This window comes from Hemiscyllium ocellatum, chromosome 9 (assembly GCF_020745735.1).
Source record: "Hemiscyllium ocellatum isolate sHemOce1 chromosome 9, sHemOce1.pat.X.cur, whole genome shotgun sequence".
Taxonomy (NCBI): domain Eukaryota; kingdom Metazoa; phylum Chordata; class Chondrichthyes; order Orectolobiformes; family Hemiscylliidae; genus Hemiscyllium; species Hemiscyllium ocellatum.
Window position 1 is genome coordinate 89,891,793 of NC_083409.1, and position 14,389 is coordinate 89,906,181.

Consider the following 14,389-nt stretch of genomic DNA (forward strand, 5'->3'; position numbering starts at 1 on the left):
AAAATTTTAAGGATATGTCTTCAGAACAAAATGGAATTGATCGCATATCCCAGGTCATCCCTTATTCAAATTATTTGCATCTCCTTATATCAGTCATGGATAACAGAAACGTACAATCTAAAAATTTGCAACTTGTCACACCCTTGAAGACATGCATAGCAGACAGAAGAGCAGAGGAACTAGAACAGGCCATTAAATCCAATAAGCCTGTTCTAACATTTAATTAAATTATGGATCGTCTGCACTGCAACACCCACGTACATCAATTTATCTCATCTTAACCTGTACTTCTGCAAGGTTCTTGGCACCTCCTCAAGTCTCAGTTGTGATTATTTTCACTTCAATCCCTCATTAGCTGCTATTATTCTGTTTTTCAGTAGAACTCCAGAGCTCTCTTCCTCTGCTAGAAGATCATTAACCTTTTAACTCTATCCCTCTTTCTACAACTGACCTAATGAATGTTTTCCAGTACTTACTAATTTGATTTCAGTTTTCTCCCTCTTTCTAATCTTTCTGTCTGTCAATATGCCTCTAACACACGTCAAATTTCATCCCAAGTAGCTCCATGATGCAAGATTCTGTGCTTTACAATCTGTTCCCTGGGATAGACACCGAGACAAATATCAACGGCATGAGCAAGACTATCAACCTGATGAAAGATGCTTTTTGGTCTGCCTGAAACCTATTGGTCTTCCAGAGTAAGGAGTTGACTTCGATGCTTGATGCAGACTGACACATTCTGAAGTCCAGGACTATGTGCTGAGGAACGCACTAAAGCTTGGGGCAGCTGCAGCCAAAGTACAGTGGGGAAAGAGCACCATCTAAGATCCTTCAGCCGAAGTTAAATGGGGGGCAGTTAAGTCATTCCCAGAGCCTCAAATGCATGCAAATATAGTGTCGTATAAATAAGAGATGCCTTCGGTTTGTTTGTTGAACACAGTCAAACTCCAAAGTTTGCTTCAAAAACAGACGTTGCTGGAAAAACTCAGCGAGTCTGGCAGCATCTGTGGAGAATTAATGTTTCAGGTTGAATGACCTTTCCTCAGAACGTTCCTCAGGAGTTCTAAGAAAGGGTCACTCAACCCAAAACATTAACTTTAATTTCTCTCCACAGATGATGCCAGATCTACTGAGCTTTTCCAGCAATTTATGCCTTTGTTTCCGAATTTTTTTCAGGTTTATTCAGTGTTTGCTTGCTTCTTCATATGTTACTGTATGGGACCAAATTGATTCAGTGACTGTGTATGTATATAATGTTATGAAGGTGTAGCGGTATTATACCTTTAAGAGAGTTGAAAAGCTAGCGAGAACAAAGCACAGAGATTCCAGAACAAGGTAACAATTAACACTTGGTCAAAACAGCTATCAACATCTGGGTTGCCATGAAACAAAAGAAAATTCAAATTCGGCCAGCCCATTTACATTATGCCCCAAGATACCAGAATCCAATCAAATTTAAATATTGTATTTTGATAATATTAAAACCATTGAAATTAGATTAGATTAGATTAGATTACTTACAGTGTGGAAACAAGCCCTTCGGCCCATGATCCGATATTTTGGGGTATAAAACTGGACATTTTGAACAGCTAGAGAGAGAACTGCCAAGCCACTAACAAGTGCAGACTGCCAGCAGAACAGTTCTCTGAAAGGTACCTGTCTATAAGACATTTGAGCAGCAGAACATTGAAAAGACAACAATGGAAAATCTGCAGAGGAAGAAATAAAGAGAAGATTCAACAGCCGACTGGTGTTGAAAGTTGAATTTCTTTTGTAAATCTTACTCTGGATTTTTTTTAACCTCAGAAATTAAAAATAATTCTAAATTCTGTGTAAAGGATTCATGCCTATTCATGCCTTTTCTGTCCCTGATATTGATCTTGGCTCTCACGAATGTCTCCTCTTACATTCTCCAACTTTATAATCTCCCATTCTTTGGCCTTCCCTTTGTGTTGTTCACTATATCTCTTATAGACTGGCAGAGTTGGGGTTTATTTCGCAGTATAGTGTTTCATTTTGCTGTGGTTTCTTTTTTCAAGTTGCCTAATACTGAGTTCTGATGTGAATGCTATTTTGGTACTGCACAGTTGGATGCTATTTCATATTTACTTTCTTTCCCTTTAATTATTTTTTCTCTTTCTTTTTAGTGACAACCACTTCGGGTCAGAGTTACTGCTTTGAACTCATTCTGTGAAAAAGGCACAAACTGCCTGTTTTTGAGAAATGCTTTCCTTTCTTTTGAACTTCCATTCAAAATTTATTTACAGATCACAGAAAGCAAAACTTGCCACAATATTGTGCAACATCTTAAAACATTACTTTTTAAAAAGTGACTTTGATAAGTATTTATTAATGTATTTAAGGTTGGTTCAGAAGCAGGCCAATACAGTCCAGTTAATCTGCTTTGCTATTTAATGAAATCATGGCTGATAATCTCCAATTTCATTTTCCTGTCTGTTACCCAGAAACCTTAGCCCTTACTGATTAAAATCTGTCTATCTCGGCCTTCACTATTCAATGGGCTGATTGATCTAATGACCCAGCCTCAACAGCCCTCTGTAGTAAAGAATTCCACAGATTCACAACTCTCTGGAAGAAAAAATTCCTCCTCATCTGTGCCTTAAATGTACAACCCCTTATTCTGAGATTATGCCCTCTGGCCCTAGACTCTTCCATAATCTCTCTGCATCTACCCTGTCAAATCTTCTAAGAATCTTGTATGTGGTATTTCGGTGCAGTTGATTAATTCATGCTTGTGTAAAGAAAAATCATCTGGATGTGTGCCTCAATGAGCCATTCCATGATCATGTTCACAAACCGAATGGAATAGATGGTTAGTTGACAGGGAAAAAGAAAATCTTCACAAGGAGCAGAATTGTGTATGTTTCCCATAAAATGTTTTCTCTGATTCAGTTATATATTGTGGGCTGCTATTTGTGTAACAAGCATCATCCCAGCTTTCAAAGAGTACAGAAAAGCCAATTCAATGGATGGAGACGAAGATGATTTGCTACAGAGGGGCAATTCTGAATAAAGTGCTGGATCTGATCTGGTGTGGGAACCTTACAATGGTACCACTAGTAAACTGACTCAGAATGAACACAATGAACTGTGGGTTGAATAACAAAGACAATAAATTTCACTTATTTTTAAGAATGTTCTGATTATGATTAAAGGAGTCTTTGTACAAAGATGTTATTTGATAGTCTAATAATTTAATATGATCTACTTGTATTCTTCATTTCTTTCCCATTTCAAAATAGCAGCAGTCTTTAAACTCAACATAATTCAAGATTTGCTTTTGGAAGGATTTTTGGAGACTTTGATTGTTAATTTATATGCTGCACTGCAAGTTTACTGCATCGGACTGTTCTAGATATGATGAACATTCAAACTGCGGATAGAGATGCAACTTTGCATTTAATATTCCTGAGAGTAGAACAACTCCTAACTGAACTGTGTGAGGCATTTATATAAGACAGAATCTCTGTTCTCCTGAAGACTACTGGATGCTAGGTAGAAAATGGACACTCAGTAGGAGGTTTGAGAACTTGAGCTTCTTCAGTACAAAAAACAGTTTTACCTCAGCGTATGAACTATATGTACAGAATTCAGGTACGTATGGGTGTAACACCATATACGCTCCACCAATCAGATCTTTAGTAAACTAAAACGTGGTCTTTAAAACAACTGGTGAAGGCTACACAAAAAAGAAAACGCAAAAAACAAAAATGCATTTCAGTTTAGCGTTACGGTTCAGGACAGATGCCCTGTCCCATTGCTGGCATTCTCTGTGCCAATGTCCCTGGAATACCCATTCTGTGTCCAGCAACGAATAGCCAAATTAGATTACAGTGAGAAAATACACCATTTGGCCCCTTAAGTCCACACCAATGAACCATATCCTTCTAAATTCTTCCTATTCATGTAACCATCCAGATGTTATAATTAAATGTTGCAATTGTACCAGCCAGAATGAGCTGCCAGAGGAAATGCTGGAGAAGGACACAATTCAACATTTAATTATAACATCTGGATGGTTACATGAATAGGAAGGGTTTAGAGGGATATGGACACAGTGCAGGGGAGGTGATAGCCTAGAGGTGTTATCACTGGGCTGTTAATCCAGAGACCTATGTGACGTTCCGGGAACCTGAGTTCGAATCCTACTATGGCATGTGGCGGAATTTGAATTCAATTGCAAAAAAAATCTGTAATTAAGGTCTGATGATGACTTGAAATCCATTGTTGATTGTCGGGAAAAATGTCATTAGTTCACTAATGTCCATTAGGGAAGGAAGCTGCCATTCTTACCTGGTCTGGCCTACATGTGACTCCAGACTCACAGCAATGTGGTGGACTCTTAACTGTCGTCTGGGGTTGGGCAATAAATACTGGCCTAGCTGGTGATGCCCTCATCCCATGAATGAAAAAAGTGAGACTAAATCAGTTTAGGATATCTGGTCAGCACAAATAAGTTGGACCAAAAAGTCTGCTTCCATACTGCATGAGTCTATGACCATAGCAGTTCAAGAAGGTTAATAGGGAAGGACAATGATGTTCACATCCCATGAACAAATTTTAAAAATGCATAAGGATATAACCAAGTTAAGAATTCCAATTTTCAGTACAAGTAACAAATCTTAACATGGGATTTGTAAAGAACTTTTTTGAAAAGGTCTGTAGATGAGCATGTTAAGTATGACAAATATGTGATCCAACTCCTACTGCCACAAAATAACTCACCCAATCAGTCACCAGTCAACTCACTAAGAAGACATTCCTGATTAAAAGCTTATGCTTAAAATGTCGACTCCCCTGCTCCTCAGATGCTGCCTGACTGGCTGTGCTTTTCCAGCACCACATTTTATGACTCACTAAGAAGACAGGCAAGCAAGGACAGGATTCCACTTGATCACAGGCTTCAAAGGCACAGGTCTCTTAAGAACTGCCTGGGGGACAGGGGGAAGATGAGTGTCACAGATAGAGACGACGTACAAGGAATCAAAATCAAGGGAACTGGGTGGCTTTTCCGAAGCCAATCCTTACTCCTTATCCATGTCTCCAATTTCCCGGAGACTGGGGCAATTGGAAACTTCTCCCCAGCTTTAGTATTCAAGTTAGAAACTTTTGTCATCAGAGTTTCCCAGTAAGAAACTTCTGTTATCCACTTCACATAGAAATATAGAAAATAGGAGCAGGAATAGGCCATTTAGCCCTTTGAGCTTGCTCCTTAATAACATATGATCATGGTTGATCAGTATCCGCTTTCTCCCCATATCCTTTGATTCCTTTTTCCCTTCATTTCCTTCTTGAATGGTTTGGTCTCAACCATTTTCTGTGATAAAGAATTTCACAGGCTCACCACTCTCTGAGTGAAGATATTTCAACTCAGCTCAGTCCGAAATGGCCTACCCCGTATCTTAGACTGTAACCCCCTGTTCTGTGCTCCCTGGTCATCAGGTAAAGCCTTCCTGCATTTACCCAGTCCAGTCCTGTTAGGTTTTTTATGGGTCTCTGTGAATTCTTCTCAACTCCAGTGAATATGATCCTAAACAATCCAGTCTCTCTTCACATGTCACATGTCAAATAGCCAGGAATTGGCCATTTAAGGCCGTTAAGTATTGGTTGAGTTGAGGAAAGTGCCCAGTAGACTTTTCTCTCAAAACTCTGTCTGTCGGACAGGATATCCCCAGCTTCATTTTGTCCTTTCCACAGTTGGACCCCCTTTCCATGGTCAGCCTGTTCTGCTTGTCCAGACAGACTTCCACCCTTGGCCACATTTCTTTACTTGCGTCCATGACTATCCAACTCTCTCTCAGTCATCCTCCAAGCCCGTGCAACTTAGATTGCCACCGTCCGATCTCAATTGTAGCCTGCCATGGATGAACACTCCTCAAAACCAACAGCTCCAAAATCTAGGAAATACAAACCTTGCCTGCCACATGCCTCTAATGTACAGTTAGGAACCTCAAGGCTTGAATTGCTTGCCTTGACTGTTAAGAGGAACTGAATTCTGGTGAGTTGGCCTATTATTAAGCATTCATGAATGGCAAATAGATTAAAAAAGGGGCCTGTTGGACTTGCCCTTTAATTTCCATTTCCTTAATTGCAAAGGTTCATCCCATCATCCGGATAAGGAATTTTTATTTGCCGCACTGGTTCCCTGCGAAATTGGTTCCCTCCAAACCACTCTGGCTCTATCCCAATTCCCACGAGCAGCAAAAAGGACTAATCTAGTTCAATACAAGCCACTGTGTGGTGCTATGGAGCGGATTTTTTTTAATAGGGCAATGTGTGCATTCAGTGGAAGGTGAAAGAGCAGCAGTTTAGGTGGAGTGAATTAATATTACCCTTTTAAAAGGTATTTTGCAGATAAAAAAATATCCTTTAAAGATCGTCTTCTTTTGTAGGAGTTTATATTTTTTAAAACAAAACATATCTGTGGTTGAACACAATTCTGCGTGCTGACAGTATGTATTGTAGGCCTCAGTATTGCTTACAGCTTTATTTAGAAACTGCCCTATTCACAAAGTGCTGTGATTCGGGTGGTTTGCAAATTGAGGCTGCTGGAAACCAAGGCCTGTTTTACAACTTGCAAATCTGCAGGTTTGCTGGATTAGGGTTGTGGCAATTAATATTGACAGTGAATGAATATATTCTATGTAGAATTTTATGCAGTACTTTGTAAATTATTTTTTTAAAAATCATTTAATGGTTATTGGAAGTCTGTTTTTGGGATCTGATTTGTAGATGATGTGTTTCTGAGGTGGCTGGAGGGGAATCAGTGAGTGACTGCAGGATTATGGATTAATTTAGGGGACTGTTGAAAGCTGTTCCTGTAATGAATTTTTGTCAACTGCGTTTGGGATTTCAATCCAGACTGGCCAAGAGTTGCTCTCCCAGCATAAGAAAGGTCTCCAAATGCTTTTGGGCAGGCTTGAAGCAGGAAATGTGGAGGCTTGGTCAGAGGCTTTGGTGAAAGAGCTAGTTTTCAGGTGACATTTAAAGGATTGGGAAGCATATCAGGTTTGGGGCAAGCATTTCAGGGAACATGAAAACTTACAAAATAGGAGTACAAATAGACAATTCGACCCCTGTAATACGATGTAGCGCCCTTTTGCTGTAGTGTGAGGGAATGGGGAAACCAGTGGTAGACTCAAGGCAGATAAACACAAGTTGTGGACTGGAACGTTGGGCTGGGTGATAGCATTCTAGATGACATAGATAGAGCCATACAGGACAGAAACAGACCCTTTGGTCCAACTCGTCCATGCCGACCAAATTTCCCAAACTAAACAGGTCGCATTTGGCTCATAATCCCTCTCAGCCTTTCTTATTCATGTACCTGTCCAATGTCCTTTAAATGTTGTAACTGTGCCTGCATCTGCCACTTTGTCTGATAATTCATTTCACCCTCTGTGTGGAAAGGTTGCCCCTCAGGTCCCTTTTAAATCTTCTTCTCACCTTAAAAATATGCCCCCTGCTTTTGAACTCCCCCAACATAGGGTAAAGACCTCTACTGTCCACCTTTATTTATGTGGAGTAAAAATCTGAACTCGGGCTATATATCCCCACTGGCATCTTGAACGCATTTGACAGAGGCAGAGATATATAGATCCTTTTCTTTGTGACGTTGATCTGAAGGAAATTTTCATTTATCCAACAGTTATTGTCAGATGGGCAGTTTGAAAATTTTGACCAGAACATTAGTGTGCTGGGGAAGGAGAATTGGCTATCGCTACTTTGTCCGTTACTAATTGTCTAATCTTCTCCATCGGTCCTACCCTCTAAGATCTCTGAGCTGCTGACATTCTGTCCACTTCTTCTCATTAAAGATTGGCAGCCATGTTGTCAGCTGCCTCAGGCCTCACTGGGGTTCCTTCCTTAAACACCACCTTTCAGATGCTACTTAAGCAAACCGGAAAATATAGCACTATTGTAGGAAATACATGGTGTACGGAGAAACACCTTTAATGAGCCTGTGTCTTAGACAGATTACAGTTTAGGAAAAAGGATCAAATTTAATGAGATTCAAGATTGCTCAGCGCTGCTCAGCAATCTCCCTGTGTGTATTTTTTGAAGTTTGGAATGGTTCACCGAATGTGCACAGAAGTTACACTTTTCAAAAACAAGGTTGCCAGAAGTGCACTGCAGTCTGAAACTGACAAGCTTCCAATCTGCCAAGTTCCCTGATCAAACAATTAATTTGATTGTTCTCTGTCTCTGTTGGCTTGACAATTACACATTGCAGCCTTAAAGAGCAACTGCTGCATCTGAATAATATATCATGCATTACACAGTATGCACTGACTTCCTTAATTACTCACTTACAGTATCAGGAGAGATAGGGCACTGTATAAAACACACACCTGTCACATTTCAGAATTCAATTGAAAAATATCCATTCTTTTTAAGCACAGTAGCAAGCTTCTCAGTTCCTGCTAGCGTTTCTAATCTTACTCTTGTGGCCTTTCTCCCTAGTTAAGGGGTGGAATTTACAAGTGATGTACTATAACCTCCATCAATTAGCCTGTAATGCAGTTCAGCATCTGCCTAATTATGTTGCTTCATCACAGAAGATAACCACAAAGAGACAAACCAAGTATATCTTAATGCCTGAGCAACTATATTCAGCCTAGTGGTGAACAATACGATGTAAGCTCCACTTAGATACATTTAAAAATCTCATGAAATTCATTCCAGCTCACATACTCTCTTTGTAAACATGATGGAAAGCGGTGGCTAATCCAAGAAGTGCTTTCTCTCCACAGATGCTGCCAGACCTGCTCAGTTTCTCCAGCAATGTCGGTTTTAGTTGCTGGTATATAATGTCTGCCCATCAACTACATTACAACAGTATCTGCACTTCAAAAGTATATAATGGATTGTAAAATATTTTGATGTATCAAGTGACCATGAAGTGTGCTATATCGATGCAAAATTTTCTTTTCCCACCGGACGTTTTCAATGGCTGATGATCATTGCGTAGTAAAAGAAATCCATAATTCAGAAAATCCTGACTGCCCACTTCCCTATTTGAAATGTAGCAGATGAGATGGTACCTTCTCATCAATTTCTGCATCAGCACGAGATGTGTTTGCTGATGCCCAGTTCAGAAATACCTCCGATTTAATCTTTTCATCCCTGTGTTCCAATCCTTCCATAGCCTTATCTTTCACTATCTTCATAACTTTCTTCCTCTGTCTTTGCAATCTCCTGTAGCATTAGAAGCCTCCGAGATCTCTGGACAACCCTGATTCTGGTCTCATAAGTGTTTTATTTTCATTTCTTCAACACTGGTGATTGTATCTTCAGCTTCCATGGCCCTCAGCTTCTTTAATCCCTCCCCAAACCGCTTAGCTCTCTCACCCGCACTCTCTTCTCCTCCTTACAAATATTCCTTCAAACCTACCTTTGACCTAGCTTTGGGTCACCAGTGTCAATATTTCCTTAATAGGTTAGTTGTCAAATTTTAATTAGTCATGTTCCTGTGAAGCAGTTTGGAATGGTTCCGACATTAAAGGCTGGGACAGGGTGAGAAGTTAACTTTCGACTGTTATCCATCACATGACAGAATTGAGAACTGTAGTCACTGTGGGGTCAAATCGTTTTACATAGACTTAGCAATTTTGCAGGTCTTTGTGCTCTGTTCGAGGAGAAAGTGAGGTCTGCAGATGCTGGAGATCAGAGCTAAAAATGTGTTGCTGGAAAAGTGCAGCAGGTCAGGCAGCATCCAAGGAACAGGAGATTTGACGTTTCTTGAAACGTCGAATCTCCTGTTCCTTGGATGCTGCCTGACCTGCTGCGCTTTTCCAGCAACACATTTTCAGCTTTGTGCTCTGTTCCTCTATTTATAAAGATGATCAAAAGCTCAGGTCTCAGAATGATACATAGAGTCATAGAGATGTACAGCACAGAAACAGACCCTTTGGTCCAACTAGCCCATGCCAACCAGAGATCCCAACCCAATCTAGTCCCACTTGCCACCACCTGGCCCATATCCGTCTAATCCCTTCCTATTCATATACCCATCCTTTTAAATGTTGTAATTTTACCAGCCTCCACCACTTCCTCTGGCAACTCATTCCATATATGCACCCCCCGCCCCCCACTTTGTGTGAAAAAGTTTCCCCTTAGGTCCCTTTTAAATTTTTCCCCTCACCCTAAAGCTGTGCCTTCCAGTTCTCAACTCCCCCACCCCAGGGAAAAGACCTTGTCTATTTACCCTATCCATGCCCCTCATGATTTTATAAATCTCTACAAGGTCATCTCTCAGCCTAGACGCTCCAGGGAAAACAATCCCAGCCTATTCAGCCTCCCCCTGTATTTCAAATCCTCCAACCCTGAGACAACTATGGCTTTGTTAGACAATTACACACAACTTGGTCATTCATTGAATGCAGTCATCTCTTTAAAACTGGCCCTACAATATCCAGATCCCATTATCCAAAAGAATTTGGTTTCATCAATAGCAGAATTAAACTTTTTCACTGATTGATCAGTATTTTCTTATTTTAAACTGAAATTAACCAATCTTACAAATGCTTACCACGGAGCACAAAGTAGGAAAGCAAGATAGTGGAAATCTGAACTGTGACTAAAAAATGATGGAAATAGTCACAGACCAGGCAGCATCTGTGGAGGGAAAAACAAACTCAACACATCCAGTTCACAGTCTGTGTTAGTTCTGATGAAGAGTCATAGAGCCCTGCCCCTCTCTCTCTTTCTCTCTCTCTCTGTCTATCTCTTTCTGTGTCTCTGCATAGATACTTCCAGACTTATTGAGCATTTCCAATATATTCCATTTCTTTTGAACATGACCCCTTTTCTCAAATACTGTAGATTCCGCAAATCAGAAACAAAATCAGAAATTGCTGGAAAAACTCAGCAAGACTGGTAACATTTACGCAGAGAAAGCAGTGTTAACATCTCCAGTCCAGTGACCCTTCTTCAGAACTCCCTTTCAGAAACCAGCAGAAGCTGCCTGAGATGTGGTTCGGCAAAATATTAAACAACAACTTGAAAAAGATTGGTAACGGTATGAAGAAAATGGAAAGAACCTGCTGAACAAAAGAGAAATCAATGTTTGAGAAATAATTGATCATTTAAAAATGTAAGTGTTGGTTTCCAATAGCAAAGCTAACAAAACCTTTTTCTGCTATTTTGATTAAGAAATACATCTAGAGACAGAGAGAGTGGACCTCAAGTCCAGGTCACCAGGGAAGGGAAGGGGACTGCAGCAAAGTGGAGGTGTTGGTTTTAGGTTGTATTTGTCTCTGATGGTGCACACTCTCAAGTTGGTCACCGTGGAATTGAGATGAAACTAGAAATTGGAAGTGGGTTGCCTTTCAGCCTACATATTCCTCCTTTCCTAAATGAGTTTATGGATGGATTTTGGGAAGGGGTGGGCTTTTTTTGTGACCCCCATCCTCCCTCATACCAATCAGCTTCTGTTTATTTGTGTATGTCCAGCTCACTCCCAGTCTCTCTCACACACTCTCAGTCTTCTTCATTCTCTCACACTTTCTCTCTCTCTCACACACACATATGTGTGCACCTATACACACAATTTTTCTCTCTGTCTTACAGACACACACACTCCCATAGAATTCCTGCAGAAACAGACCATTTGGCCCAACAAGTTCGCACTAACCCTCTGAAGGGATCCCGCCTAGACCCATTCCCCTACTTTACCCCTGACTAACCCTGAAGAAGGGCTCATGCCTGAAACATTGATTCTCCTGCTCCTTGGATGCTGCCTGACCTGCTGCGCTTTTCCAGCAACACATATTCAACCCTGACTAACCCCCCCCAGCCTGCACATCCCTGGACACTATGCACAATTTAGCATGCCAATCCACCTAACCTGCACATCTTTGGACTGTGGGAGGAAACTGGAACACCCAGAGGAAACCCATGCAGACGTGGGGAGAATGTGCAAACTACACACACATAGTCACCCAAGGTTGGGTTTGAACCCAGGTCCCTGGCACTGTGAGGTAGCAGAGCTAACCACTGAGCCAGCGTGCCATCCATTGTCTATTGCAGAGGGAGGGATAAGGTCAGGTCTACACACAGGTAATGAGCCAGCGTCAGACACTGGGAAGGAAGAGGTCAGGATATCGGGGTGGTATTGTTCAGTCCATGGGAGGGCCGCATACACCATTGAGGAAGGAGGTCAAGAAGGACCTTCGAGCCTAAAGGTGAGCACGACAAGGTTCTTTTCCCCATCTTGCACTGCAACAGCCTCCACCCAGGGCCATCAGAATAGCCCGTGAGTCACCACATAAGGTAAGAAAGGAAGGATGGGGGAGTTTGGTGTGCCCTACTCAACCAATGTACACTGTTAGCCAGAACATCAGAAATCATTAGTCAATGAGACTGTAAATCAATGTGGTGTCCTGACTTCATTAGTTACATTGGATACTGTATATTCTGACTGACAAGCTACTCAGCCAATCAGCACAGGCGATGGATCTGGTGATTAGAACTATCAGCTCCTCCCCAGCCCAGATCTAACTGAAGTTCCCATATTTCCTACTGTGATACTTGGTGGGTATCATCTCACTGGGAGGCAGCTAGAGTTAGCAGTATCATTCTGATCCATCGGAGGTGAATAGATTGAGGCCCAAGACAGAAGAAATCATCCTTTTGATCTTTCTAATGGCAGTCAATCAGGCTGAGAAGTTTGCACTTTGGCCTCACACGCTGCTCTGGAGTAGCTGGTTATGGTGTCATTCCATCCTTTTTGCCTCCTACAGTAACCAGGGCTCGGGTGAAGGAATCACCTACACTCAAGTAACTTTCCCTAATCTTCCACGGCGGTTGGAGAAGGGTTGGTCACCCCACAGGATGGGATGCCTGCCCAAGCTATTGCTCCCAAGTCTCACTGGGGAAATGTTCACTTCTTGTTGATCTTGCATTTCCTATATCACCACAGCAACTACACTTCCGTGACTAAATGGCATGGTGGTTCGGTGGTTAGCCCTCTTGCCTCACAGCACCAGGGACACAGGTTTGATTCCAGCCTTGGGCGACTGTCTGTGTGGAGTTTGCACATTCTCCCTGTGTCTGTGTGGGTTTCCTCTGGATGTTCTGGTTTCCTCCCACAATCAAAAGGTGTGATACTGGAAAAGCACAGCTGGTCAGGCATCATCTGAGGAGCGGGAGAGTCGACGTTTTGAGCATAATCTCTTCATTAGCAATGAAGAGCTTATGCTTGAAATGTTCACTCTCCTGCTCCTCAGATGCTACTCAACGTGCTGTGTTTTTCCAGCATCACATCTTTTGACTCTGATCTCCAGTATCTGCAGTCCACACCTTGTCCTTTCCTCCCACAGTCCAAAGATGTGCAGGTTGGGTGGATTGCCCATGCTAAATTGTCCAGGGATGTGCAGGCTAGAGGGTTTAGCCATGGGAAATGCAGGATTAGAGGGATGGGTTGGGGGTGGGTCTGGATGGGATGCTCTTCAGAGGGTCGGTGTGGACTCAATGGGCAAATAGCCTGTTTCCACACTGTAGGGGCTCTATGACTAAAGTGCCTCGAGATGTCCAGTGCTTATGGAAAGCACGATACATATGCAAGTCTTCCTTCCTTGCCTTCATTCTTACGATTGTAATCTGATGTGGAGGAACCGGTGTTGGACTGTGGTGGACAAAGTTAAAAATTGCACAACACCAGGTTATAAGCCAACAGGTTTATTTGGAAGCACTAGCTTTTGGAGCTTTTGCACCACTTCGAAAGCTAGTGCTTCCAAATAAACCTGTTGGACTATAACCTGGTGTTGTGTGAATTGTAACCTAAACAGTTTAAGTTCACTGATTGTCATTGTCCAGTGTGACTTTTTGCTGGACTCTTGTGTTCCCATCCTCCACAGGAAATATATGAGTACAACACCCATCAATTTAACACACTCTTTCTCCCGAGTGCTACACTCCAGCTCCTTAATTGTACGTTACTGGAGCCCTGCAATCATATTGGTAAATTTAATTGGTGTGTTACAGATAACTGTTTTCTAAATTTAGGCTTTTTAAAAATCTAATTGTAAATATCATTAAGCGTTATCATTAGTGTTTTCTCACTATTTCTCTGCAGCTCCCAAGGCCTCCAGGTTTCTTTTCCCTAAGTGTTTTGTTGTTATGGAAACCCATGCAGGTTCGTTTTTATGCAACAGGATCTTTCGCCCTGCGGTCTTTTACTAGAATGACTTAATTTAAAACCAGTATGGGGTTGATTCATTTAAGTTAATTTATATGCAATAAGGAGAGCAAAAATATCAATAATAAATCAACTGCCAAGTTCCAGAACTCTAGTATTTTAATCCTCATTGATGAAATAAAATTTAATAATTAACTATAAAAGTTAATGATTGTAGAATTAATTATC

General features: G+C 41.4%; 1 protein-coding gene across 1 annotated transcript in view; it reads left to right on the forward strand.

The window, feature by feature from the left end:
* The first annotated feature begins 6,300 nt into the window (after window positions 1-6,300).
* Window positions 6,301-14,389, forward strand: part of hyi (hydroxypyruvate isomerase) — a 36,189-nt gene continuing 28,100 nt past the window's right edge. The window contains exon 1 of the mRNA XM_060829912.1: window positions 6,301-6,364. The gene's annotated coding sequence lies outside the window, so the exon portion shown is untranslated. The remainder of the gene's footprint in view (window positions 6,365-14,389) is intronic.